Source organism: Falco punctatus, assembly GCF_963210335.1.
Source record: "Falco punctatus genome assembly, chromosome: 1".
In the NCBI taxonomy this organism is placed as follows: domain Eukaryota; kingdom Metazoa; phylum Chordata; class Aves; order Falconiformes; family Falconidae; genus Falco; species Falco punctatus.
The window spans coordinates 47229264-47255253 of NC_137580.1; the positions used below are offsets into that span (position 1 = coordinate 47229264).

Genomic DNA, 25990 nt, shown 5'->3' on the forward strand with positions numbered 1-25990 from the left:
GGGGGAAGCTTCACCTTGTCTGAGAGACTGGACTGACTCTGTCCCAGGCAGATATGTTATTTAAGGGGCATATTCTCTAGCACAGGGGTAGGTTTGATTCTCAGGACCTTGCATCCCTGGGAGATAGGCAGGGAAAGGGCAAGGAGAGGAGCCCGGCAGGGGCAGAGCACCAGCAGGGCAGTGCTGGTGGTGGCACCCACTGCTGGAGCCAACCAGCCCCTCTCCGCAGGCAGGGCAGACTGGGGGCATGCTCCCAGCCGCACGGGCACCTTCACACCTGTGTCTGCACCACACCGGGACGACCCGCATACACCTTACGGCATCAAGCAACGGCAACGCCTGCAGCTTGGATCCTCAGGCTGCTGTTGCAAAAGCTAAGGCGAAGACGACCTCTCCAGCCCACTGGTGCTGGGGTGCGCACAGACCCCAGGGCGGAGGGGAGGAACCGGTGACACGCTCACCGCTGCCACCGTGCCGGGAGCCCTCACCGTGGGAAAGCCTTTGATCTAACCAGATCTCCCGGGGCCGCCTGCCGGACTCCGCTTCCACGGCGGTACCTGATCTTACAAACATCGGCGCCGGTGCAGCTGCCGCGCAGGCAGAAGCCACATCCTGTCAACCCCTTCGCAATCTGCAGGGCCATCTCCCCGGCCGCAACGCGGAGGGGTTGCAACACCCGGGGAGTGACACATCTCTGTGGGGCAATGCAGGGCTGGTTCCCGTCCGGGTGCAGCACTGGCTCTTTGCACCCGCACGCACCCAGGGTTTTATTTTTCAAGTGACTGAGGCAGGCTACGTGCATCAGTAGATGGTTTCTGCAAGTAATTCTCCTCTCCGCAGGAACATATATCTGACTTTATAATTCATGCATGCCTGGGAAGTTCAATCCAGTCCCACTGGAGTAACAAGCTCAGTGGGAGTTTATTTATTTAAAAGAGTGCATGCAGTAGCATGGAAAAAAAAAAAAAAAAAGAAAATCTATCAGAAACCATAAGTCTTAATCCTAAAGCAGCATTGCTTTCCTTAAAATATGGTCTAGGGAAACTGCTTTTAAAATGTGGCTTCCACGGAGCCTTGGCTTCAGCATTGCAATCCCTACAGAACAGTATCATAGTATAATAATTAAAACATTTACAAAATGAAGATAATCTATGGCTGATCCAAGTTTCTATGGAAATCTGGAGGCTTTGGTGTATGCAGCTGTTCCCATCTAATGCAAAGGTTGGCCGGAGCTCTACTTCTGAGCCCATTTGTAACTTAGAGGATAATTTATCTGTTCTATTTACACATTTCTCAGCTTGCACAGCCCTAGCGTGTAACTTTTCTATGGTTCCCAAGCAAAAGGGTGTCTTACCATCCACGCTCAGCCTAAGCAATTAGTGTTCACGAGCTTAATTAGACACCCTCTGCTGAAAGGTGTGGATACTTGCTCCAGTGCCGCAGACATTGCGCTGCATAAGATAGATCTGAACATCAGACACACCAGCAGAGAAATGGAAACACTTGCTCATGCTGGCCTGTGGTACCAACAGATGCAGCCCCATGAAGATTTGCTCCGATTGCTCTGCTTCACATCTGCAAGGCGTTTACCTCCAGTTTGTTCCCCTTCAAGTTCCCGCATCCCTTGCACAACGGGACTGGCGGTGTAAGGCTTGGCCAGTGGTGGAAGGACCTGGGAGCCAGCACAGCTGGCACCAGAGGTTCTGCCAGATGTTCAGCTGTAGGTATGTGTCCACTCCCATGCCCTTGTTCCTGAGATGATGGCTCCTGCTAACAGGTTTTGGTGAGCCCACACAGAGTAAATACAGACAAGAGAAAGCGGAAAAGAAGGTGATTCCCCCCTAGAATGAGGCTAGCATCTCAAGGGCAGTTAAATATGTTTAAAGCTGTGGGCATCTTCGTATGAGCTGCCTTATTAACACTTTTACAGACACACACAAATCAGGGGAGGGTGTTGGGTGACAAAGAGTAGACACACCTGAGAAAGGATCTTAAATGTTACGATGAAAGACTTTTTGGGCTGATACCACTACCTGGTACTTTACAAACCAGGCTGACGAACAGCTGGACCACCTGCAACTGCTTGGGGGTGGAGCAGAGAGCAGACATTTGCTACCTGCTCATTGTCATGACTGATGATGCTTTACATTAACAAACTTATCTCCAATGTCCATCACTGATGTATGCGGTTTTCATTTTGCAATGTTAAAATGCTAATGAAGAAAGTATTAATAACCTGTAAGCGAAGAAAGTTTGCCAGTAGAGCAGAGCTCCAGCAGCTACACAATGGCCCCAGGCATGCAAAACCTTCAAGTCTTGTTGAAACAACAGCATGAAAATATGCTTTTTACAAAAGGAGAGGACAACTCTGTCAGTCAAGACTGCACAGAAGAAAATCTTTCAGTTGAAGCAGTGCTGGAGGTTCCCATCCTGAACAAATATTTAGTAGCATTCACTGAATGATTCCCTTGGCATTAGTTTGAACTCAAAGATAGAAAGACATAAAATCTCAGTGCTTCACAGTGAGAATTTAAAAAAAAAAAACCACAACCCAAAAGAAGCCAAAACACACAAAACCCCCCAAACCCAGTATTTTAATTCCTGGTTACATTTAACTGCTACAGGACAGCTGAGTTACAGTTGGGATGGAGGCGTTGATGGCTCAAAAGTGTCATTGATTTTAGAGAACAGCTGTATCCAGAGGCCCTCAGTCATTTCTCAGTGAAAATTATTTGCAAATAAAGATACACATCCCAAGACATTTAAAAGCCAGCCAAAACACAAGGGAACTCAGCAGCTGAGGTAAGTCTCACTTTATATGGTAGGCCTTCACTTACGAAAAAATCATTTTGCTCCATTGTTGAAGGAGTCCGTGTCTCAGACAGCTCCTGCAGCCCTGCTGGCAGCTGATGGCCAGAAAGGGAAGGGCGTGTGGAGACCCTGAAACACAGAAGCAAGATCCCAAATCAACTCTTCCAGAGAAAAAAAAAAAAAAAAAGAGAGAAAAAAAAAAAAAAAAAAAAAAAGGCATAGCATGCCTGCAATTGCCCACCCCAGCCTTCAGCCAAGCCACAGATGAAGGAGATCAGGAAAAGCTGTTCCTTGTGCTCAGGGCTCTGTGGGGTCGGTCGCACCACCAGAGCCTGGCTGCTCGCGGAAATACTTGGAGAAAAAAGCACTTCCTGCCATCCCAAGAATACTAATTTGGCTCATGTGTGATATCACAAAAGGGTCGTGCCAACGGAGAGAAACTTGGCTGATAAATTTGTGTTCAGGGCTTGCAGCAGGAGCGCTTATCTGTATTGCTGCAGGGGAACGGTTGTGGCATGATTCATGGTAAGCATGGGGTAGTTGTTTACGCTGTTCTTGAGTGCTTATAAAAGACAACCCGAGCAGAGGAGGGGTGTTGTATTATTTTGTAGACATCTGAGCACGGAAAATTTGAATACATGTATTTGGTAGTGCAAAAAGATGTAAGCCAGGCTGAGACGGATCCGAGCTCCTCCGCTTCCCCGAAGGGCAGGATCACAGCTCAGCTTAGCCCCAGCAGACACAGACCCCTGGGGATGCAATGCCCCATTCATCCTCTGGCCTCCACTGACTTGTGGCATCAGGAATAAGGAAGGGTTTTTGAACGTGACACAAGACTGATTTCCTAGAAGATGACAAGATTTGCAGAGCTGCCCCTGCTGAGGGGTTGTTTGCAGGAGTGCAGGTCTCTCTGTGCCCATGCCAGGGTTTGCAGCAATAAATGACTGGTTTGCTTGGATGCGTTACTTATTCCCCATGGGAGCCGTGTTGCTAAGTCACACAATTATGTCACTGTGGAGCGCCTACGTTTTTTTTGTAGTTTCTTGGGCTTTTTTGTTCCCCAGCAGACTTTCTGGGCGTACAGTTTCTTTAAGCCAAAACCTTACATTTCCAGTTGGATGTTATCTGGACAATTTTGGTCATTGTCTTACCTGCAGCCTGGGCAGGCTATGAAAAGGTGCCTGCCTGCGGTTCTGCTGTGGGGTTATAACATCAGTCATCTCCATTGGAGGTGCTCCCTCTCGTTTTTGGGACAGGAGGGAGGACCGGGCTTTCCGCAGGTCTGCCACCCCTCCTGCATCTCCCAGCTCTTCATAGGTCTGAAGGCAGGAGAGCAAAGCCTCATACATAAGGGACAGCTGTGGAGAGGTGTGCACAGAGCTCCGGGCAGCGAGAGTGGGCTACAAAGGAGTAAGAGGCTTTACTGTCCTGCCTGTGCATTTAGTGCTCGGCTTGTGCCAAAATACTGTGCTGAATCAGAGATTTACCCTGACGCCGGTTCCAGCAAGAAGAGAGCCAGGTCCTAATTGCAGCTCAGCAGTCAACGCACTGATCCTGCGCTTAGGCAAATCAAAGCTAAATCGTCATGGGGTTTACTAGCACTTTATCCATTTCCAGCAATCCTACATCAGCTCCTGATCATCATCATAAGCTGTAGCAAACCAGGAATTAAACTTAGATTTAGGTTAGATTAACCAACAAGTCTCCTTCAACACCTTAAGAAATCCATTAAAAAGAAATTTGCACAGACTGCTTGCTTTCTGGGTCGCAGGACACCACCTTTCTTGCCCTTATGGCCAATTTTGTTGTTTCTGTGCTTATGCTGTTTTAAACCCAGTGCCTAAAAACCTCCGCACCTGTTAAAGTCTCTCCCTATATGTGTAAAGGCTTGGGATCATTTTTTTTTTTTTAATTATTTAAATTCTGGTATAATATTTTATTTTTAAGTACTACTGCTACACACATTAAAAGAGCTCTGAAGTTAAACAGCAATTAGAGAAAATGTTAAGATCACCAGCCACTCAAGTCTGTTAAAGCAGAAAACTAGTTTTGAGGCAATCCAAGAAACACAGCCCACCCGGCCAACGACAACACACCTTCCTCGTAAAGGCACAGGTTTCTGTGCAGTTAACGAGCAGCTGCCTCTGACCGCTGAGCTCAGAAGAGCCCGAGCGCCAGCTAATAACAGCTGCAATGTAGATGTATTCTGAGAGCAAACTGCACTTCAGTTTGCTTTCCCAAAGAGGGGGAGGGGGGGGTGTGTGCGCAGCATCCAACGGCACTGTGAGCGTGTGCATCCACCCAGAGAGACGCAGGGGAAAGCTGCTTATGGAGAGCAAACTGGAGCCAGACCTGAAAGTGTGACAAGATGGGTGTGAGCCACGATCCTGGAGTACATGGACTTCTCTTGCAGAACCAGTTGTCCTCGTCCCATGTAGCTTTGGCTGGGATTTGCACTGAAGGGGAAGATCCTTTTTCTATCATATATAGAACACAGAGCAGAGCACATCCTTCCCTGGGCTGCAGCATTGCAGTGCAGAATGCATTCCGGGTTAGAAAAAGCCACAAATTTCCATTTACAGCTAAAAATGAGTTTAAAGAGATCTTTAAGAAGTCTTTTTTTTTTTTTTTTTTCTTCCCCTTTGGTTCCCTGGCTATTTAATAAAAGAAAAACCCAGTTTAAACTTCCAGGGTGTTTTAATTCACTTTAATCCTCAAATACATCCCAGACTTCTAAGAATGAGGGACATTGCCTAATGTTCATCCCAATTGAAAAGGCATCTTTCGGGCCATACTGCAAACTGCAAGGGTTCATTAAGGAGAAGCCCACGTGAATGGCCCTTCTCCCAGGCGGCTGCTCTCACCCTGTGCTCCCAAGCACAGCCGTGGTGTTCCTGGGACTTGGCCTCAGCAGCCCCAGAGCAAAGGGGGGGGGGGGGGGCAGGACCTACCTGGTGTGAGCTCCAATGGCATGGGGGGAGCCTGTGGCCATGGTGAAAGAAAGGAGAGTTTCTGGCATGAAAACTGGCCTTTATGAACACTACTGGTATCATAAATACATCTGCAGACCTTCACAAGAAGCCTGTTGGGAAGGAGGAAGGAGCAGGACGTGTGCATGCATCCAGGACATGCCAGGAGGGATAGGGGCTGAGGTTAATGTAGACACAACATTCCTGACCATATAGATTTAACCATATCTCTGCATTTTCTGAGCTTTTAAGCACATGCCCTTAAATAATTCAAAAAAACATTCTTTCAACCCTACCTCTGTTTTAACATTTTTAAAATTAAGGCATACAAATGCAATGCAGTGCAATGTTGTAACCTATTTATTTCTTTACCCTGGGTTTGCCTCCTCCTGCCTCGGGCAGGCCCCCATGGTGTTGCCTGGCACCAGCTCCTCAGGGTTTAGTCCTGCAGTCTGGATCCTTCTTTCCCTCTCCTGTTTAATCAACTATTTCTTAAAATGCTGATTCTGCAGTCATTTTGCCATTTTTCTCAGAAATGAAGCTGTCACATGGAAAGAAGGACTCATCGGTTGTACCAATAGGTGACATAAAAGGAATCGAGATCGCAGAATGGCAAAATAATAAAAAGCAAAGACACCAAAACATCCTTAAAAGAGGAAGGAGCACTACTGAGTGGGGAAGAGATAAGTACTTTGTTCTATATACTGCCCAAGTGCCTTTTCCACTGGGGAGGAAAAAAACCAACAACCAAAAAAGAGATCTGGATCTTAATACTCTCACAGGGGTGTTAGTAGATCATTATACTCATAGACTTTCTGTCTTCCCCAGTCCATTAGCATCCCATCTCCACACCTCATGCAAGATTTCACTGGAGACATCACCTTCTTTCATCACATCTGATATCTAATAAAGACATAAGAGAATTTAATAACAGACTGCAGACAGGAGACTTCTGTTCAAACAGCCAAGGTTGCTGCTGATGCGTTGTTACCAGAGGTGCTGAAGAAGAGTAAGAGTGACCAGGAAACCATGGGTTTCAGTTTGGGAGGTGGTGCCAGTGAAGCCACTGATATCACCCCAACCAGCCCAGACTTTGTATGAAACAAGGCACAAAAAGCTTTTCCAGCCCTTCCAGTTTCTTCTGATTGAGTCCAGTTACCCATCACTTGGCTGTATGTGTTTACACAACTTTTTGGAGGGGGGATATCTGCTCTGAAGGATCCTGGGACAACACAGAAAGTGAAGGAGACAAAATTTTCAGGCATGACCATTGGTTTTGGGTGCTCAAATTGAAACATCTTGAGAAGCCAATTTCTTTTCTTATCTGGAGGTGAGCAAGTATTTTTATAGCAGTGGTCTCATATAAAACCATCACAAATGAGAAACTGAAAAATAAAAGTTGCAAAAATACCGTGTCACTTCTAAATGCTGTGGCAAGCTAAAAGAAGGCACACTGACCTGATGGCTGGGCCTTGAGGTTCTTGTGTGGCTTGTTCATGCAGCACCTGTCGGGTCCTTTGTCATTCAATTCTAGTCCGTCTTTTACAAATCTGTGTTCACATATTCATTTTGCAGGGATGTACTGGAACATTTTCTATCAATGCTTTTATTGCTGGTGACAGATGATTGGCTTCACTGCAAATTGTTCATGAGTCTTCTCAGGTACATGTTTAAATAGAGAGGGGAACAAGCCAAGTATAGACAGATGCTTAGTTACAAATATATTATATATATAATATGAAGTAAATATAGATGAGAAATGGAAAATGTCTATTTGCTGAGAGCTAAGCCAGAGGTACCTGAGGGCGGTGTCAACTGTGCCCTTCAGAGTTTAGCGCCCAGTTTTGGCACTAGTTTGCGGAGAGGGACATATATTCAAGATATTGCTGGTAGCTGCATTAAGGTTATTGGTAAGTAAAGAACTCAGGACCCTTTCACTCCCCCTTTCTCACTAAATCTCTGAATTCAGTTTTTACCACGCTAAAAACATTTCAACTTTTTCTTTTCAACTGTTCAGCATAAATTCTAGTTTTCTTACGTTTCAGGAGATTCCCTTCAAAATGGAGTAGGGTTGGGATTCATGTCCGAGCTGTTTTCTTCCAGTAACGTCACTGTATTTTTCTGGTTCCTGCACAGGCTTGTTGTTTCCCTCCTTCCGGGCTCCCCACGCTTGGTGCCCTTGTTCTGCCTCTGCAGACCTGTCCTCGTGGACCTGCTGCATCACCTGCCTCTGCGGCACCCACTTGTACAGCTCCAGAGTCCTCACCGCTCTTCTGCTGGAGCACCGAGCCACAGGGAAGAAGAGGTTTGCAAAGTCCAGAAATATCTCAGGGAGAAGAAAGGAAATGCTGAGTGCTGGCTACTTGGCAAAGGCTGCTGTTCGCTGCCGCTTAGGAAAATGCCTGGGAGGCACCATTAACTCATTGCTATGGGCTGGCATGTGTCCACACCGCTAAGGACCAGCACTCTCTGAAGGGCAATGGTTACCTTCATGCTGTGTAGCACTTGGCCTGGGTCTCCTCTGAGCTCCCTACAGAGCCCCACGGACCCTTGGTCAATAATTATTTTATCAAGGACCTTTTTTTTTTTTTTTTCTTTTTCCTTTTTTTTTTTTTTAAGTTAGAAATTCTCCAAACAATGAAAGGATTGGGTGGCAGCCTGCCAGCATCATGTTTTTGCAGCAGGATTTGAAGGTGTTTTGGGTTCTGCAGCAGAGCATGGAGGTTGGTGGGCATGAGATCTCCTGGGATGGTTGGAGGACTGTCCAGAGTAAAGTCTGGTCCAGCTCCTCACAGGTTCTTCTGTCTGGGCAGCCCTGGAAAAAAGCACCGTCAGTTATGTCAAGGTTTCTTCTTGGGATAAACCAGTTGGTTTGCTCCAGAGCGGAGACAGGAGGGAGCTCATATGCATGCCGCAGAGACAGCTGGTGAGCAGAGCCCAGGGGGGAATGGAGGCAGCCAAATTGGCTGTGCAGACAAAAGGTGCTTTCATACCCGCATCGTGGTCTCACCAAGTGAGATGCTAAACACAGAACAAGCAATGCAATTTTTCCTCACCATCACCTGCAGGATCGGCAGGGCTGGTCCCTCGCTGCTTGCTCGCCGCTGTCACAGCCATCTGTCTGGAGGTGTCTCCAGCACGTGGTTTTTCAGCCGCCACGAACTCCTAGAGCTTTGCCAGCTGAAGACAAGCTCTTTGCCTTGGCTTTGCAATTTTTAAAAGTTAACGTGACTAAACAGCAGTTGTTCTTTGTCTCTTTCAATTGTCCTAGCCTTTGATTATGGGCCTGCATAGGGGTTTAAGCTCAGTTTTATCCTTAAGACGTAAGATACATAAAACACTCTCATGAAACCCAACCAAACAGCACACAACGGACTGAATTCAATCGCTCCCCCATCCCATTTACAGCCCGTGTTTTCAGTAAGGCAGCTCTGGCTGAAAAGCAGCATGAGAGAACATTATTCTTTATCATACACAGTCTATTTACGGCAATACATGAAAATGTTTACTTTAAAATATAAATGTAATTATAAAGGTATAATTACAGATAAGACTGTGCCTCTCTGAGCTACCTCAAATTATAGGTTCATGTTATAACAATAAAACAGGATCAAATTAAACGACCTTGATTAATTTCATTATGGAGCGGAGCGAACGCCCTCGGCGCGGGGTAAGCTTACACTGCCTGACCTCATTTCGTCCACCCCCTTCCCCTGCAACGGCAGAGCGGCCGATAGCGCATCAGGTGAGCCGGGCCTCCCAAAGAGGTTGCTAAGCAATCAGCTACAGGCTTATAGATGTTGAGAGCTTAATAAACGGTACATGGGAGTAGAGATTAACTTTGGTTTTTTTCTTTCCAGGTATTAAGGGAACTAGGATGGCTCAACTGAACTGCACTGAAGTAGTTTGGAACCAGAAACTAACCCAGATATAAAGCAGTCATCAGTATTTGTGTACAGCCTGAACTGATTTATTGTGCGTGCTATGTGCTGAGTTGCAAAACCTTGCTATATTAGTGATTTAACAGGAGGAACAATTTGATTTGTCATTACTAATAGGGATGTAACTAAATTAGTCTCCCACATACTTTATGCTGATGAGGTCATGCTTAGATTTCCCTTTGTAGATTTACATTCTCAGTAGCTTTAATCACAGCTAAGAAACATATCATATGAGTAAAACTTATGAAATCTAGTTTCTTTAAAATATTATATAATTACATAACATAAAATATGAAAATACTCTGAAGTATTTTCAGAGGGTTTTAGAAACCCAAGAAAATCATTAAAGTAAAAATCAAAGATAAGCTTTAATATTCGGCCCTATGTTGTACATTTGATTAAATATTAATTCACAACAATGTGTTGGGTACTTACAACCAAGCTCTCTTGACCCATTTGAAATGCATGGTCACGTATATAAACTTGGCATTTGAAAAAGGACAGGTCAATGCTGTAGATCCCACTTAATTCTTTCCTAGAGTTCTTGCTTAATTACTGGCCTAAGCCTACCTTTATAAATTGTTGATTTGATCTCAGTTGTGGAGTTAGGAAAATATTGGCGTAAGATAGATATGCAGGCTTTGAAAAAAATGCAGAGTCTCTATCTGGAACACTTCTTTTTTTTTTTTTTTTTTTTTTTTAGCAAAGCAACAAGGGATGAAAGGATGGCAATCAAATTCAGCTTATTTAAAGAATTTGACTTTTACTATCAACAGCAGAACTGTCAAACGGAAGGGAACATTGCCAGATGGGTGGCTTTCTAGTTAGAAAGAGGGGAAAAAACTCCACCAACGACCACTGGGTAGAGCAGCTTCCTGAACTGTTTAGTGGGATACAATGTGGGAAAATAAGCAGGAGGCTTGTAGTACAAGCTGGGAAGCTGAAACATCCAAACTACAGCAACACATTTCAGCATTTGTCTTCATCAGGGAATCTGGGAGAAGACAGCACAGCATGCTGCCTCTGCTCCTGCCGTGCAACTTCTCCGATGATACATTACATACTTGACCATGGCCAATACATCCACAACCGGTGAATGGTTTGTTCCCGTCAGCCTTTGCTTTGACCATCAAATAAAGCTAGCACTGGGATGGAGCCACCTTTCCCCCATCCACAGCCATTGCTCAGTTCCAATGTCTTGCACTGAAATTTCTGGAAGATTTTTGCTTGTGCAAAACTGTTAATAGCATTTCATCTGGTATCAGTGCTTTGATCTCCCCACTCAAACACCATATTAATTCAGAGCTCCCCTGGGTGGATGAGTTCACAGTGTTAGTTAACCTCTTCTGCTAGAAGCCTCAAATACAATTTAGAAATAATTCTGTGCATTGTGACAGAAACAAAACCTCATCTTTAATTCAGAAACAAAACCTCATCCTTAATTAAAAGCATGAATAAAAGGGACTTCTATCATTAGACTAACCAGAATTCAGACACCAGCTCTTTGTGTTGCTTTTTCACTGCATTAAAGCAAAACTTCAAATTCTGCATGATCAACCTACAAGTCTTCTTTCTGGTCAGAAAACAGGGCATGTTTCAATACCATAAAGCACCTGTGAGCAATGAGCTAGATAGATCCTTAAAACATTTGGATTTTGATCCTTTTTTGGGGACTAGAAACTGAGCTGTAAATATTGGGAACACCCAAATTTCATTACTGCTGTCAACTTATTGCTATTTTAAACTCCTTTAAGAAGTCCTTCAAGGTGTTATTGATTGGATCAAGGGGATCAAGCTCAGGTTTTGCAAAGAGCCTCTCAGCTGCTACCCGTAGATATCTGACTTCTCACCAAGAACCTGCTTGTGGTGCCCAACCACCTAAATCCTGGTGGTGCAGAGCTGGCTGAAGCCTGAGCTTTCCACCTCTCTCCCCAATAGCTGCTAGGTATGCCCCAAGCACAGAAGACTTTGACCTTACCAGCCAGGTCCAGAAGGCTGTTTGCCAGTGGCAGCGATCGCTTCTATAGACCACCACAGTTTTTACTTCTCAATGGTTTGTTGTTGTTTTTTTTTAGTTACATATATTTTTACATTATATTTCCAGGTTCCTGTCTGTAACCAGTCAATGAATTGCTACAATCACTAAAGCCTGTGCTTGGTTTCATGCTCGTTCTTCCGCCCCCATGATTCTTGCCAGCAGGTCCCGGGCAGGACCAAGGCTGCCGCAGAGGCTGGGGGGTCAGTCTGCCCACCCTGTCCGTGGGCTGGCAGACCCCACATCTTCTGGTTTGGTACAAGTCCTACAGGTGCTGGACCATTGTATGAAAGCAGGGAGTATCACTACTAGCACATACAGCATCATCACACCAACATGCTGCTAAGGTGGACTAAATCCCAAGTTAATTCCACTACCGATGTCTCCTTGTCATCTCAAGGGAAAACCAAACCCCTCTTTTTGAGTGGACAGGGCTGCCACCTGGAGGCACCCCAGTTTCCCTACACAGTGGAGGGAAGGAAGCGCCTGCGAGGTGAGATGGACTGCGGGCTCCAGAGATGTCTGACCGGTCACGCAGGACATTTGTGCAGCCATGTCACGCAGTCAGGAGATGGCAATTCTGGCAGCCCAGTTAAGCAGAAGCCCTGTGCCAGAGGCCCCTCTGGGTTTAAGGCTTTAGTCAGGGAGCACGTTGGTTACTTGCTGCCCAAACTCAGCCAAAGCATTCTCAGGACTTTTCTTTCCAAGGCCCAGGTCCAGGTGGGACCCTAACCCCCCTCTCCCCACTAACGTGACACTGTTAAATGAACAAGGACCTAGAGCACTTCCACCTTCCCCATCCAGTGACCACAGGCACCTCACAAAACCCCTCATCCTTAACCGACTTTTCTCTGGTCGGTACCAGAGTCTGGTTTCTTTTTTCAGCGTGAGCCTTGCAGAAGTCTTGGCATCAGCCTGCGGTGCCAGGGGTTGCGAGAGGGCTGCCGGGGCTGCGTCAGAGCCCACGCTGGCCAACGTCAGGCGGGGCGCGCCGCAGGAAGCGGCCTCACAAACACCGATCTGCTCAGATTTCCCGAGAACTCAGAGACGAGGCAGAAACGAAAGATGCGACCAAGAAATTTGCCCCGTCAGCACAGAGGTAGCGCTCTCTGCCCAGCCTGGGGGAGGATTAGTTTTACCATACACAGAGCAGCTCTGGCTTGTTGCATGATGTTCAGGGTAGCAAAGTAGCAGAGCAAGAAGGCGGAAGGGAGTTGTCGTGGGGCTTACTACTCCTGCCACCTCACCTGGTGTAGTGGCTGGGGTGTTTTCTCCACCTCTGTGACCACAGCCGTGTCCTGGTCCTTCTGTGATACCTGGAAGCACAGTTCAGCAGCAGTAAGGAGGGGCAAGGAAAGGAGCAGCCTCCCAGGAGAACACAGGTCTGTGACAGGAATGAGAAGCCCTTCAAATGTTCACGTGCCAACAGTCACCACCAGCCTCTCGTGTTCAGAGGGCATCACTGGGAGATGCCCCCTGTGCAGCTGCCTCTATCAAAGGGCTGCTCCCACAGAAATGGCTCCGAGGGTTTATTTTTCTTTCCTAAGTAACTGATGTGGGGAAAAGGCAAGCGTGACTGTGGGATCTCCATGGTCCCTGGAAACACCACCATTTTGGCATCCACTTCTGTTTCAGGTGCAACATGGGGAAGATGGACCCCGATACAGTCACACCTTACGTGCTGTGCCTTACTCCACAAGTGACATTTCAGCCACTGTCTGTAAGGAGATGCCCCAAATGAGCAGAGCCATTGCAAGCCATCGCCTGGCAAACAAAGGAGCAGCCACTTCTTTCTCTCTTTGCCCAAAGAACAGATTTATTCCACACTCTCAAAACATTGGATGAGTAAAAGGTTTCCCTCAAACCTCACAGCTGGCATGACTCGACAAGGACCTATTCCCAAAGGAGAGGCTTTTTTAATCCACCTCCTCATAGCCTGGCACAGCAGGAAGGTAGGAGGCCCTCCCAGCAGGAGGCCTGGGATAGACCACTGTGATAAACAGAGAGGAAAAAAAAAAAAAAAAAAGAGCTTTTTCCAGATCTGCCTCATTTTCATTTTCAAATTAAAATTAGGAAGGACATGAGTTTTTAGGCAGCCATCAAGTAAAAATTCACTAAACTGGTTATGGGACTCAAATCTGACTATTTTACTGGCCTTACCTAGAGGCAATCTTACCTTTCATCTCCCTTGCCCCTTGCCTTGCTCCTAGTTTTCTGTTGACTCTGGTTTCACCAACCATGGGAAATTTTCCTTCTCTCCTGGATGGGTTTCCTCAGTTTGCCAAGGATTCTGCTGCTTGTGGTCTGTGCTTTTGTGATAAAAAATTCACGTGGAGATAAGGAGCTGAACTCAAACCGACCAACCTCATGGGGTGGTTTAGGACTGCAAACCTAAATCTTTATCTGATCATTCACCACCGCAACTCTTCCCGCAGAAGCAAAGACCTTCTCAGCCACAATTGCTTCTTGACATCCCCACTTTGCACCTCATCTCTGGATGGTCAGAGCAGTGGCCAGTCTGACCCCCACATTAGACAGGGGAACTTCAGCTGAAGCAGAGGACGTCAAGTCACAAGGTCAAACCAGATAACAGACTACCCCCGTCTCAGTCCCGACTCGAGGTGACAGCATTCCTCCATCCCCTGGAAATAAAAGGTAGAACCATATTGCACCACAGAGCATGAAAGGGTGCACTTTGCCCCCCAGAACATCTTTTCCAGCTGGTACTTCGCTCCCCCCTCAATATACATTCCTACGTGCACAGTTCTGCTGAGCAATAAACTTATATAGAGCCTTTAAGGCACAGTCCTTCCTGTCTGTCCCAGGGTTTCTGCAGCATTTCCACTGCTCATGTTAATGGTACAGCTCTTGTTCAAACACACACCTCTTCCCCGCTCGCCTCCACGCCGCTGCAGTCCCTCTCACACCAAGCAGCTGCGTCTCTACACCTGACAGCAGATTAAACCACTGCCGGCAGGATTTTACCACCTTATGTTCACAGACTGTTAATGTGCAAACAACACTTTCTCCAGTTTGTTTTAAAATATTTAGTACCTTTTTTTTATTATTATTTCATGTGATTTGTGGCTCACCCCTCACAGCTCAGCTTCAGAATCTCACTGGGACTGGTTCCTCCTCCTTCACGGGCAAGCGGTGCCTTTGCAGTCAGGGTCTCAGTGCTAACACTGAAGGAGACGCAGCTTGAAATTCCCTTTCCACCTGTCCTGAAGATGGGAGATTATGGCTGTACAGCAACATAAAGGGTGTGTAATACAGTCAGCATGCAGGGATTTGAACAGCAACTATCGAAAGAAACCTCATTCTGACATATATTTACTGAGTCCTTTTCAAAGAAGTGAAGATTTCCAAATGCCATACGAGCTTTCTTTTGGTGCAGGCTGACAGCAGTTCTCCAAGGGGAAATCAGAAGCTAAATGGCAAAACAAATATTTCTCCACTCAAAATAGGCCAAAGATAACAAAGTTATCCTTTATTGCATCCATGTGGTAAAAGGTGGGTGCCCGGCCAGTACAGACCCATATGTTCAAGGGACAGTTGAACCATATAACTTGGCTGATTTGGAGGTTTAGTCATTCCTCATCAAAAGTCTCTTCCATAAAATAAATGAAAACAAAACAGTAAAAGAAAAGGTGTCATTTTGTTCCTGCCTCAGGTTGAGAGATGGGTGATATAACATTGTCAAAATGGCCCCATTGAGTTTTGTCACACGGGTTTTGTCAAGAGACAATTTCTTCATCCTTTCCATGGGCTGTGGGGGTCCCTGAGGCAGTACGGCCACATCAGGACAGCACTGGGAGAGGAAAACCCTACTGTTATGCACACTGTCTGGAGCTGGGGGTTTAACAGGCAGTTTCCCACCATTTGTGGCTTAGCCATATCCACAGGTGTTAGGCAAAGCAGCGTGAAACTGTCCTCCATAGGATGCTGCTGGCTTAGGCCACCTCCACCTTCATTCTTCTGGCTGCAGAGGTGGCCCCCTCATGTTGTCCTTGCAGAGGGTGGGCTCGCTGCTTGGTTTCAGTGGGTGGGAGGAAGAGGGGATGCTCTCCCAGATGTGAGCTGGAGATTTGCCTGTGGAAGGGCAGCTGCACTGGCCTTCAAAGACTCTTTTTTTTTTTTTTTTTTTAAATAGCACATCAAGATTATCTCTTTTTTCAACTCTGCACCCATTTTAAAGAGACGTCCCAGTGTAATTTCCATGCTAATCAGATGAAAGCTTGAAAAATACATTCCCTCCAAGATATAAGGGCATGTATTAAGTTAACTCTGGGTGACCTGTGACTCTGTCAGTGACACACACCATTTAAATCCATGCAAATGAAAACCTTGCCCATGCTGCAAGCAAATTCTTTGCTTTTCCCATGCTGCTCACATGGATCTGGAAACGTTCGATGAGTGAAGTCTTAGTGATGCATTTCAGCAATAATTCATATGCTATACATAATTTAGGACCTCGCTGCAGTCTCCCCCGTAACACACGTTGTACAGCATGTACACACAGGGCCAGACAACAGCTTTAAGGAGGCTCTAGGCATAATCCACAGTAAGAAGAAGTTTGATCCATCTCCAATTTGCACCTGCCAGATCATGAAGGGAGCTAATTGGATTAAAATACTGTAATTATCATTTCATTTATGTGTGGTAAAACCTTAGGGAAACATTCTAAATGGCAGAAAAATTGAGGATGCAGTGTCTGAAGTCTGCTTCTTAAAAGCCTAATGCTCTCTCCATCCTCCGTTGCCTGAGACTGGAGTTTTATTCCTAGGAAAAAGTGAGCTTGATGAGCAATGTGTTTGTAGCCGGTGTAGGGCACAGACCACAAAACACTGCTTGGTTTGATCACGGTTATATTTATCGAGGCTACTTAGATGCCTTTGGTATCATCAGTCCACAGTGACTGTGCCAAACTCTCCCTGCTGTCCCTACCCAGGAAAAATTAGTCTTAAAACACTCAAAAAGGACTTGACCCTGGAATCCAATGGACAGCTGGTTACAGGGTGACTATGAGTCCAGAGGAGTGGAAAGACCCTTTTCTTGGGCTACAGTAGCAGGCCCTGTTTCTTCTCCACAGGGAGACAGTCCCATGTTTTAGGGCCAAGAAGCTGCTCCTGGATGCCCCAAGGAGGGTTAAACGAGGAGCAGCACCCAGCCCCACTGACCCACCTCACAAGCAGGACACACATCCCCAGATGGGGCTGGAAAACCACCTGCCTCCCGGCGCATCTCCTAGGACAGCATCCACCAGGTCCACGGCAGCCCAGCACTGCCATGCCCTGTGAAACGGCAGAGAACAGGGATGGCGTGATGCCTCTTTGCTGATGGCTGCCACCAAAGAGCAGGGAAACTACACGCACACTGTGGCATACAATCAATTTCAGAGAATAACGAAGCAGAATATAAGAAAGGCCAAAAATAATGCAAAGCCGCCTCTCCTCACGCCCAGTGTGTGCTCCTTAGGGGAGATCATCATGCAGGGCAGCAGATTTGCTTAGCAGATTTACAAGCCAGACCTGGGCTTTCCCCAATCCTACACCAGTTGAAGACCTCATCTTGGATCAGGTATGATGCCACTCCTGTCAACCAGGTGGGTGCTCAACAGCGCATTCTGCATCAGAAGACATCCAATTAACTTCTGTATTTCTTCTGTGACACTAGTTCAGGAGTAAACAGTCACAGCCATGATGAGAAATAACATAATGTTGCAATGCTCTTGTTTTCACAATAGCCTTAGGGTCTGCTCCAGTCTCCTGTGGAGCTGACATGGAGCTACTGATCAAGAACAACTTCAAGCCTCATTGAGCGGCCAGGCCTAAGCATGAGGCAATTTTACGTGTTCTTCAAGAGCAGAAAGGTGGCAAAAGGAGAACAAATATTACCCTTGGCGGGGGATGGGAGGAAACAAACTCCATTTTAAAGAGTATATTAACCCTTTACATCAGAACATGAGGCTTTAAAAAATCTAGTTTGTAATTCAGGCCCTACTCACGTCAACGGTGAAGCATGGGAGCACGCGAGGGCAGCTTTAGTAGCTGCCTCAGCACCTTCCTGTTGGCAGCCTGAAGCCTACTACTGACACACTTACCTGATCTCAAGGTTACAGTTTCTTTTTTGGGGCAGCCAACTCAATACACAATACATGGATCTGATTTTCAAAGGGCAAGCACCCCACCCAGTCTGGAAACTGGAGACTTTGTAAGACACATCCCATCAGACGGGCAAAAATCAATGCCTGCTCAGTCATTAGTCATTCTGGAAACCTCCGCCTTGGTGAGTCAGCTGAGGCGCCTGGCACACCTGGCAAGCTGGAAGGGAATCCGGTTTGGGGATTATTTTTTTTCCCACCACCCCAAAGTTTCCGACCTAAGCTGCACAGGCAGCAGTCAGCCTCCCTGGGAAACTGCCTGGCAGGGAATGCAAGATGAAACCCATTTCTGGTCTCACCATGTCACATCCAACACGTCTAAAGAATATTTGGCTACTAAGTTCACTTACTCCATAAAAAGCAAACAAGCAAATCTCACCAAAGCCAGTTATGTGATGATCTTCTGTTAAATGCACAAGCCCCAGGGAAAGGAAAAAACATCTAAAAAGTAGAATTTGCTGTTACCTGTTTTTCGCTGGGGTACCTCCAAAAAGAGCAGCACCAAGGATAGCTGTGCAGAAACACATCAAACACAGCTGGTTCAGCTGGATCAGAAACAGCATTACCATTCACACAGTTCCTCCAACCTCAAAATCAGCCATGACAGATCTAGCCTACATTTCTATTCTCCACCTGGCCAACCCGGAAAATCATCAGATCTGCCCATTTCCAACAGACATAGCTTGCTATGGACAGCTAAGCAAGATAGTTCTTGTTACTAGAAGAACCATAACCGCTGTGGATGGATGCAACATGTAAATGTGTTTTACAACCATGAGTACTTACCCTTGAATTTCCTTGCCTTAGCTGGACACCATGCAAGAACTTCAACCTTCCCAGGTTTAGGCCACCAACACACCTCTGTATGCAGTCAGTGCATCCTCCCCAGGGGGAGGATCCACACATCAGCAACCATTTTACATCCCCACTCAACAAGCTTTTGCCAATTCTGTGTCTCACTTGTGCTATGAAAGTATGTTTGGTCTTTCAGGTCTCTGCACTTGAACAGTGTTGATCCCAACCTGACTTTACTACAAAAAACAAAACAGGTCAATGGAAATAAAACTTTCAACATTTAGCTGTTGAATGCATGCTAATCGTGATTTGTAACCATTGCATTTCCGTGAACCAAGGGGTATGACCTAGGTGCTTTGGAGAGGAGAGCAGCCCATCAGAACAACTGTTGCCTTAATTTCTTTGAGACACAATAGCAAGTCACCATTTCCACAGTACAGGAGCTTCTGATTGTCCAACAGAGCTGCCTAGGTGAGCACCAAAGCATACAAGCAAGCTGACAAAACCCTGAAAGGCAGGGGATCTCAAGACCTGGAGGCTCCTCAGCTCAGCATCACTACATTGAACCATTCAGTGGCAGAGCTGCTTGGGAACGGCGATGCAGCTGACTCTCCCCAACCGTGGATGGCTGCAGAGCCAAAGGGTGTAAAACTTTAATGCTCTGTTATTCTAGAGATACCAGTGGCAGTGGTCTCCTGAGCTTTGCACTCACAAGTATACACTCGCCATAAGGCAGCATCTGAGTTTTATAACACAGTTTTCCACCACCACTGGCTACAGTGAGCTCCATAGTCCTACCACAGTCCCTACCACGATCAAGGGATCGTTTATTCATAGATGTGATGGTACCCTGCAGGTCAGAGCTTCTTAGCTTGTGTTGTTTTGCCTCACCAATGACACTGGCTTGCTGGCTGCTGAGGGACACTTGAACAACTCGTTAAACATCGTTCAGTCTTTAACACTGCTCATAAGCAACCCCACTCTTTTCTTTGTGCTGTAGTGTAGTGTTTGTTTTTCCCTTTGGTTTTTAATGATCCATAGCATTTACTTGGCATTGTGACCTTACTCCCTCATCTCCTCGGAGGTTATCGGGGAGATCCCCAGGAGATTGCCTCCCCAGAGAGATACGTTTCTGTGATCACCCATGAAAGGTGCCTGCCTCTTGTGATAGGACAGGAAAGGAGGCAACATGCAACTGGGACATACGACAGCTAGAGCAAGACTCCTAGGGGTATGCTCCAAGCTGCACCAGACTTTGGCTATTTCACAGGAAGAGACCAGCAGAAAGACAAACCAGTCTGACCAAAGGGACATAGTTGGCCAACCCTGGTCCTCTGCGCTTCGGAAAGGACACAGACCCGATGAGAGAGCTGCTGTCTGCCACCCCACAGAGGAATTTCACTTGTGGTGTGAACTGTCTGCCTGAGCACCACAGAACAGATCGCTCAAGGTTAAATTGGATTAAACTGTTACAACTCTACTTTCCCACGTGTGGTTTAAATTTAAACGCTATAAATTTCACGGTGAGTTATTAAAACCTTCTTGGCAAGGAGAACTCATCTCTGCAAGAAAACAATATTTCTCCAAGTTTGCAAACCGGCAGGGAGGTCTTAAGCCAAGTTAACGGTGCGCTTTGCAAGCGGAGGAGAAGGAAGAGCTGCGGTGGTGGCCGGTGGGAGCGGCAGCCCTGCAGCCTGGCCCTGCTTCGCCGCCTCTGCCCGCACCAGGGCTTTGCTGCCAGCGCCGCAGCCCCACGGGCACTGTGGGGACAGGAGCCCGGTGCCACCTGGCACAGCAGGGCGCCCCGGGCTGGGGACCTGGGTGTTTTGGTAAATACTCGTTGGCGTAAATGAACAAAGGAGGAAGCCTTAAAACACCGTTATCTTCTGAGGAGTGCCAGCCTTTCAGCTCCTGGTGCCACCGGCATGCGGGGCTCTGTGCATGGGCAGGGGTCGGCGCCATGCCCAAGGCCTTCCCCTGCTGCTCGTGGGCCCGCTCCCCGAAGGGCCAAGGCAGGCAGCCGGCAAGCGCGGAGAGAGAACGGTGAAGGGAAAAGGCCGAGACCAAGTGCTCGTGGCCGGGCGAGCGAAGCGCAGGCCCTTCTGCCCGCCGGGCGGGGCCGCGGAAGGCCGGCCGGCCCGCGGGAGGGGAGCGGAGCGGCCTCAGGCCCGTCCCGCCGCCCCGCGCTGTCGCCTGGAGCGACGAGCCGCCGAGCCAGCCGCCGGCAGGAGGGGACGCCGGCACAGCCCGGGTGGCTGAACACGCCTGGCAGCAAAAATGGATATATATATATATATATATATATTTTTTTTTTTTTTTTTTTTTTAAAATAAGACTGGAGGTTAACGGGACTGTAAAAGCCTGGAAGCTGTAGTATTGCAGGAACGGCACCCTGCCCCCCGCGGGCAGAAGCACGGCCCTCCCGCAGCCGGCGGCCCGCGCCCCGGCACTGCGCCCGGCGGCCGCACGGTGTCACACCGAGCCTGCGCCTGCCCGCCCCTGCCCGCCGCCGATCTGTCTCTGCCAGCCCCTGCCCGCTTCCCGTCCCCCTGCCCGACCCGGGCTGCTGCCAGCTCCTGCTGCCTCCTACCCACTGCCTGCCTGCCCGCAGCACCAGAGGCAGCTCTTTACAGGGCCAAACCTGCCACCTCCGTCCCCGGGGCTGACAGACAGAGCCCCGGGCCAGAGCCATGTGGTGGCAAGGGCAGTGTCAGCTGCATTTTGGCCCACGGAAGCTAGAAGTAAAAACCTGAATTGCTGCTTTCATCCCACCCGTGGAAGTGGCTCCCTCCATAGAAGGCTCAGCAGCTTCACACTGCAGCTGGTGGTCCCCGCTGGGCTCACAGAGCATTGAAAAAGGGCTTGAACTTCACACTCGAGCAGTGAGCAGGGCCCCGCGGGGCTGCAGCTTCCCCGGCAGCTGGAAGCACGTGCACCTGGCCCAGCACCAGCTTTACCACACAGAAGTTAAGCAGAGAAGGGAAGGACCCGGTACTCACCCCCTGCAAATCAGCTCCCACACAGCTCCAGCCCTTGACCTAGAAGTATGATTGACCCAGCCCAGCCAAAGCCCAGCGCTGGGACAGGAGGTAAAGCAGGCTTGTAGGTGAGAGCACTGTCTTCTCCCCACCCCGAGCTACTGGGCCATTAGAGGAGAAATTATGATTTGGCAGGAAGACTTGGAAAAAATAGCTCTGCTGCATTTTGAATATGCAACAGGGTTGTTTTTTTTTTGGTGGGAAGATGACTTTAGGACACCAGGCCAAACCTTAAAAAAAGTTCAAAGGCCCCAGTGGAGAAACTACCTTGCATCGCCCCTCCCCCCCCCCCCCAAAAAAAAAAAAAAAAACCCACCAAAACAACCAAAAAACCAAAACAATCAAACCCCAGCCTTGTAGCTGTGTGATTCAATGCCAGAGCAGCAGGTCACACCCCAGCAGAACAGGGGGACAATGAGTTATCGGTGGGGTTGGAAAGGAAGGGAAATGTTCCAGCACATGGCAGACTGCATCACAAGGCAGGGGCTCCGCGCACCCAAAACACTGGAGGAGAGCGAGAAGCTGCAGCAAGAAACATACGCAGCAGCAATAACACGCTGACTTGGCAGCGCAACCACCAGCTCCTGCGGGTCCGGGGCCACCCCAGTGGTGCTGTGCCAGCAGCTCCAGTGCCTGGGCATCCTCAGGAGGAGCTTGTGCTGGCACAGACACCTCTTATGCTGCGAATCAGTGCAAGCAACATTTAGCACTAAGAGCTGGCGAAACGTGGAGATAAAATGTGTGTTTGGAATGAATAAAACAAGCCAACAAGGCATCCAGGAAATCCAGGCAGCCTGGGAAGCGGGAGATAGCCTGGATGTGCTTACACAGCCCAGGATCTGTGCAGCAAGCCTGTAAGATGCTTTGAGCAGCCAGGCAGAGCCAGCTATTACTAAGTGCAATTAACTGCTTCATTACCATCTCAGCAAAACAAATTAATCTCTGCAAATTTACCCAGAGAAGAAACTGATGTCCAGACACAAATATTGTCATCAAGGCTGCAGCTGTGACCCACACCTTCCAGCCCAGCATGGTGGCTCAGCTCCCCAGCCAGTCCCTGGGAGCAGATTTTAGGTGTCCTCTGCTCTTTCGGGCATTCTGACACCTCACCAGTGAGCCAGTGCTCAGCACCCTCATGAGCTGAGCCACCCCACGATGTCAGTAAATACCTGCCGAGTTGGAGCTGTAGACCCAGATGGGAGCGATGGAGACTAGTGTCACAGCACTGTCAAAACTAGCCGGCTACAACAAGGTTTTTACCATCCCATACCAGGTTAACTTCAATAAGTAGTTCCCACACCTTGCCACAGCACAGCCACCAATCCCCCACAAGGTTTCAGAAGTTTATCTACTGTCCGTGCTGTTTCTTCAGCCTCTTCAGGTCAGTCCACCCTGCTCCTTCTCTCTGCTGCATCAGTATTCTCTCTTCTCCAGGCTCCTCTTCCAGCCAGCCTCTCCTCATCTGGGCCCCCTTCTACTCCCTGCTTCTCCCGGGCCTCTCCTCATCTCTCCTACATCCAGGGCACTCTCTCCCCTCCCTCTGCTTCTTCTGGGTCTCTCTTCATCCGGAGCTCCTCTTTCATACCCCTTAGAGCTATTTAACTACTTAGCAGGAACCAGTCACAGCTGCACATCATCCATGTCAATCACCCCACTGCCCTGGAGGCAAGGCCACTGCTGCATGTTATCAATGTTAATCACCCCACTGCCTTCATTCCTCTACAGACAACAGCAAAATTTAGCCTTCAGAGGTCCACCTTGACCACTGGTGCCTATGCTTGATGTGTCCAGGAGACCTGGGAAGTTTTATCAAGCCAAATGAAAGCCAGAGATCACTTTTAAAATAAAAGCAGCCTGCCAAAGGCAAAGGGAACTTACACAGACTGATCACTGCCACAGAACCAGGAGGAGCTGTGATTTTTGAGCTAGAGCTCAGAGCCACCACACGCCTCAATTTACATGGCATAACACCCTTCTTGTACAGCAGCATAGACATTTCCCACAAGCTTTTCCCTTCCCACCAGACACATCTCTAGAAAGTGAATAAATCCCTTTAGAGTAGGACGCTTAATTACATCTTCTGTTGTACCTCACCGCAATCAATGTCTGTGCAGGGCTGGCCACCGTGTTCCATGCCCAGCTCCTCAAGGCAAACAAGCTTCTTGCCCTGTGGCACAGGAACCAAGGCACAGATAGGATTTTGAAGTCTGATGCAGCACTCCTAGAAGGGGCTGCAAAGACTGTACCTGTACCCCAAAATGACCAACCTAAAGTTCACGAGGAGCAGGAACACAACTCACCAGCTCCTCAAATCCCAGCTTGCTGCCTCCATCACCCAAGGCCCAGCTACAAGGGCTGGCTCAGCTGAGCAGCGGAGTTGCACTCAGCAGTTTTAAAGAAAAACGAAGTGGAAGGATTATTTCTTCTTTAACTGTAGTCTGGGTCTGGGAGAGCAGCGATTTTATACACCCAACCCTACTTGGTTCCCACGCATCGCATGCTGACGGCACCCACAGCCCAGCTTGGTCTTCTGCAGGGGTGATGCTTTCAGCATCACAGCAGCATTGATGAGCACTGCAGGAAATCACAGCCAGCTCACAAGGGCAGAACTGCTGCTGGCAAACTGAGGATTTCAGTTATTTAGCTGATTGTGAATTGCACATAGGGAGATTTTTGTGGTTGAGGATTTTCCTTCCTCTCGTTTTGATGCTGGGCTCCCAAATGGCAATGTATTTCCCCCTGCTTCCTTCTTCCTTGTGTTTGACCCATTACCTTTCTTTCCCTACTGCTTATAACGGTCCCATGCCAGTATGACTCCAGCCCCAACACAGTATTAACTCCAGAGTGAAATGGGGAGACGGGGAGTGCCAAGTGGCTTTGCCTGGGCTGCTGCATCTCTCCCGCATGTCAGCCCATGAAAAATCCCTCTTCTTGGTAATTCCTGAATTGATTTAGAAACTTGAGACCACCATGACCAGCACCGCCCCTGACCTCTGGCACAGGGCAGCCCCACTGAGCATTCATTTCTGCCTTAGTACCAACACAGGTGGCCACACTGCTGTGCCTGTAGGATGGCCCTGATGTAATGTTAAAAATTATCATAAGTAACCACAACTGTTAGTTCTCTCTTTCAACAGCTCATTACCCACATGAGAACTGGCATCTTCTTTCTGAGGTGGATTTGTTCAAGTTGGCTCAGTTTTTGGCCGCTGGTTCCCATTAGACACCCGCCAGCTAGGCAGAGGAGCCCTGCTTATCAGATTTGTGCACCCGGTGTAGGCATTTACAGGGTAGTCAACTGTGTGGGCAATTAGTCTTCTCTTTGATACATTCAATAGATTACAATGCTGAAGATTCCAGTCCCTTAGTCCTTTCCACAGCTTTTCCCTCAGAGCAAAATACACAGAAACGTTGGGTTTAGCAGTATGCTAGCTCAACACCTTCCCTCATTCAGCTACATCTTCCTTTTTGCCAGGTGCTTAAACCATTTTATAAAGATCACAAATAAAAGCAACCCTGCAGAGGCTCAGAGACCATCAGTGCTGAACCCCAGCAGCACACAGAGCAGCAATGAAGATACGATTTGGCAAGATGCAATTTCCTCTGGCAGCTAACGCCGTGACAACATCTGAAGCTTGGGAGGGCACTGGAAAGCCTCCAGGAGTGGCATGCCAGGCAGAGAGGGTTTTATCAGACCGCGCTGGTATTCTCAATGGCTTCTGAGCTGTTGGTACTCAGAGGAAGCGCTTTTGTAATGCCTTGATTTAGGGTTAACGATTCTTCTGTTTAAAACCAAACTAATATTATTTAATGATAGGGCATTTATTCACACTATGCAATTAGACCATATTATGAAAATTATTTGTTGTATGAATGGGAATTTGAGATTTTAAAAAGTGAACACTTTTTCTTACTACAGCAAGCACGCAGAAAATAGATTAAAAAGACAATCAATAGCAAAAAGACAACAGCCTCTTTCTGTCTCCCTCCACCTGCCAAGAACTAGGACTTCTGTTAACACTGGGTGGCAACATAGAAGTTAACACACCCAATGTGCTTGACTGGATTTTTCTCCAAGCTGCTTGAAAATACCCTCAATATAGAAGGTAAAGACAAGACCTCATGTTCCCCCTGGCATTTGATTTTAGCAAAACAGTGGGGGAAAAAAAACCAACCCCTTCGGGCTGTATCCCTTGGGCTGGCTCCTCCTCAGCTTCTCCCTTCAGCCTGGCCAGGGC

General features: G+C 47.8%; 1 long non-coding RNA gene across 4 annotated transcripts; it reads right to left on the minus strand.

The window, feature by feature from the left end:
* Positions 1–11: 11 nt before the first annotated feature.
* Positions 12–11127, minus strand: LOC308073137. 4 transcript variants are annotated; one of them, XR_013931927.1, is made up of 3 exons: positions 8837–11127; positions 6633–8595; positions 12–5893 (listed from the first exon to the last, which is right to left on the minus strand). It is a non-coding gene; the product is annotated as an uncharacterized lncRNA (long non-coding RNA). The 4 variants fall into 4 exon arrangements; XR_013931928.1 differs by having other exon boundaries at positions 12–5331; positions 5763–8595; XR_013931929.1 differs by having other exon boundaries at positions 12–2940; positions 5164–8595.
* Positions 11128–25990: the final 14863 nt, after the last annotated feature.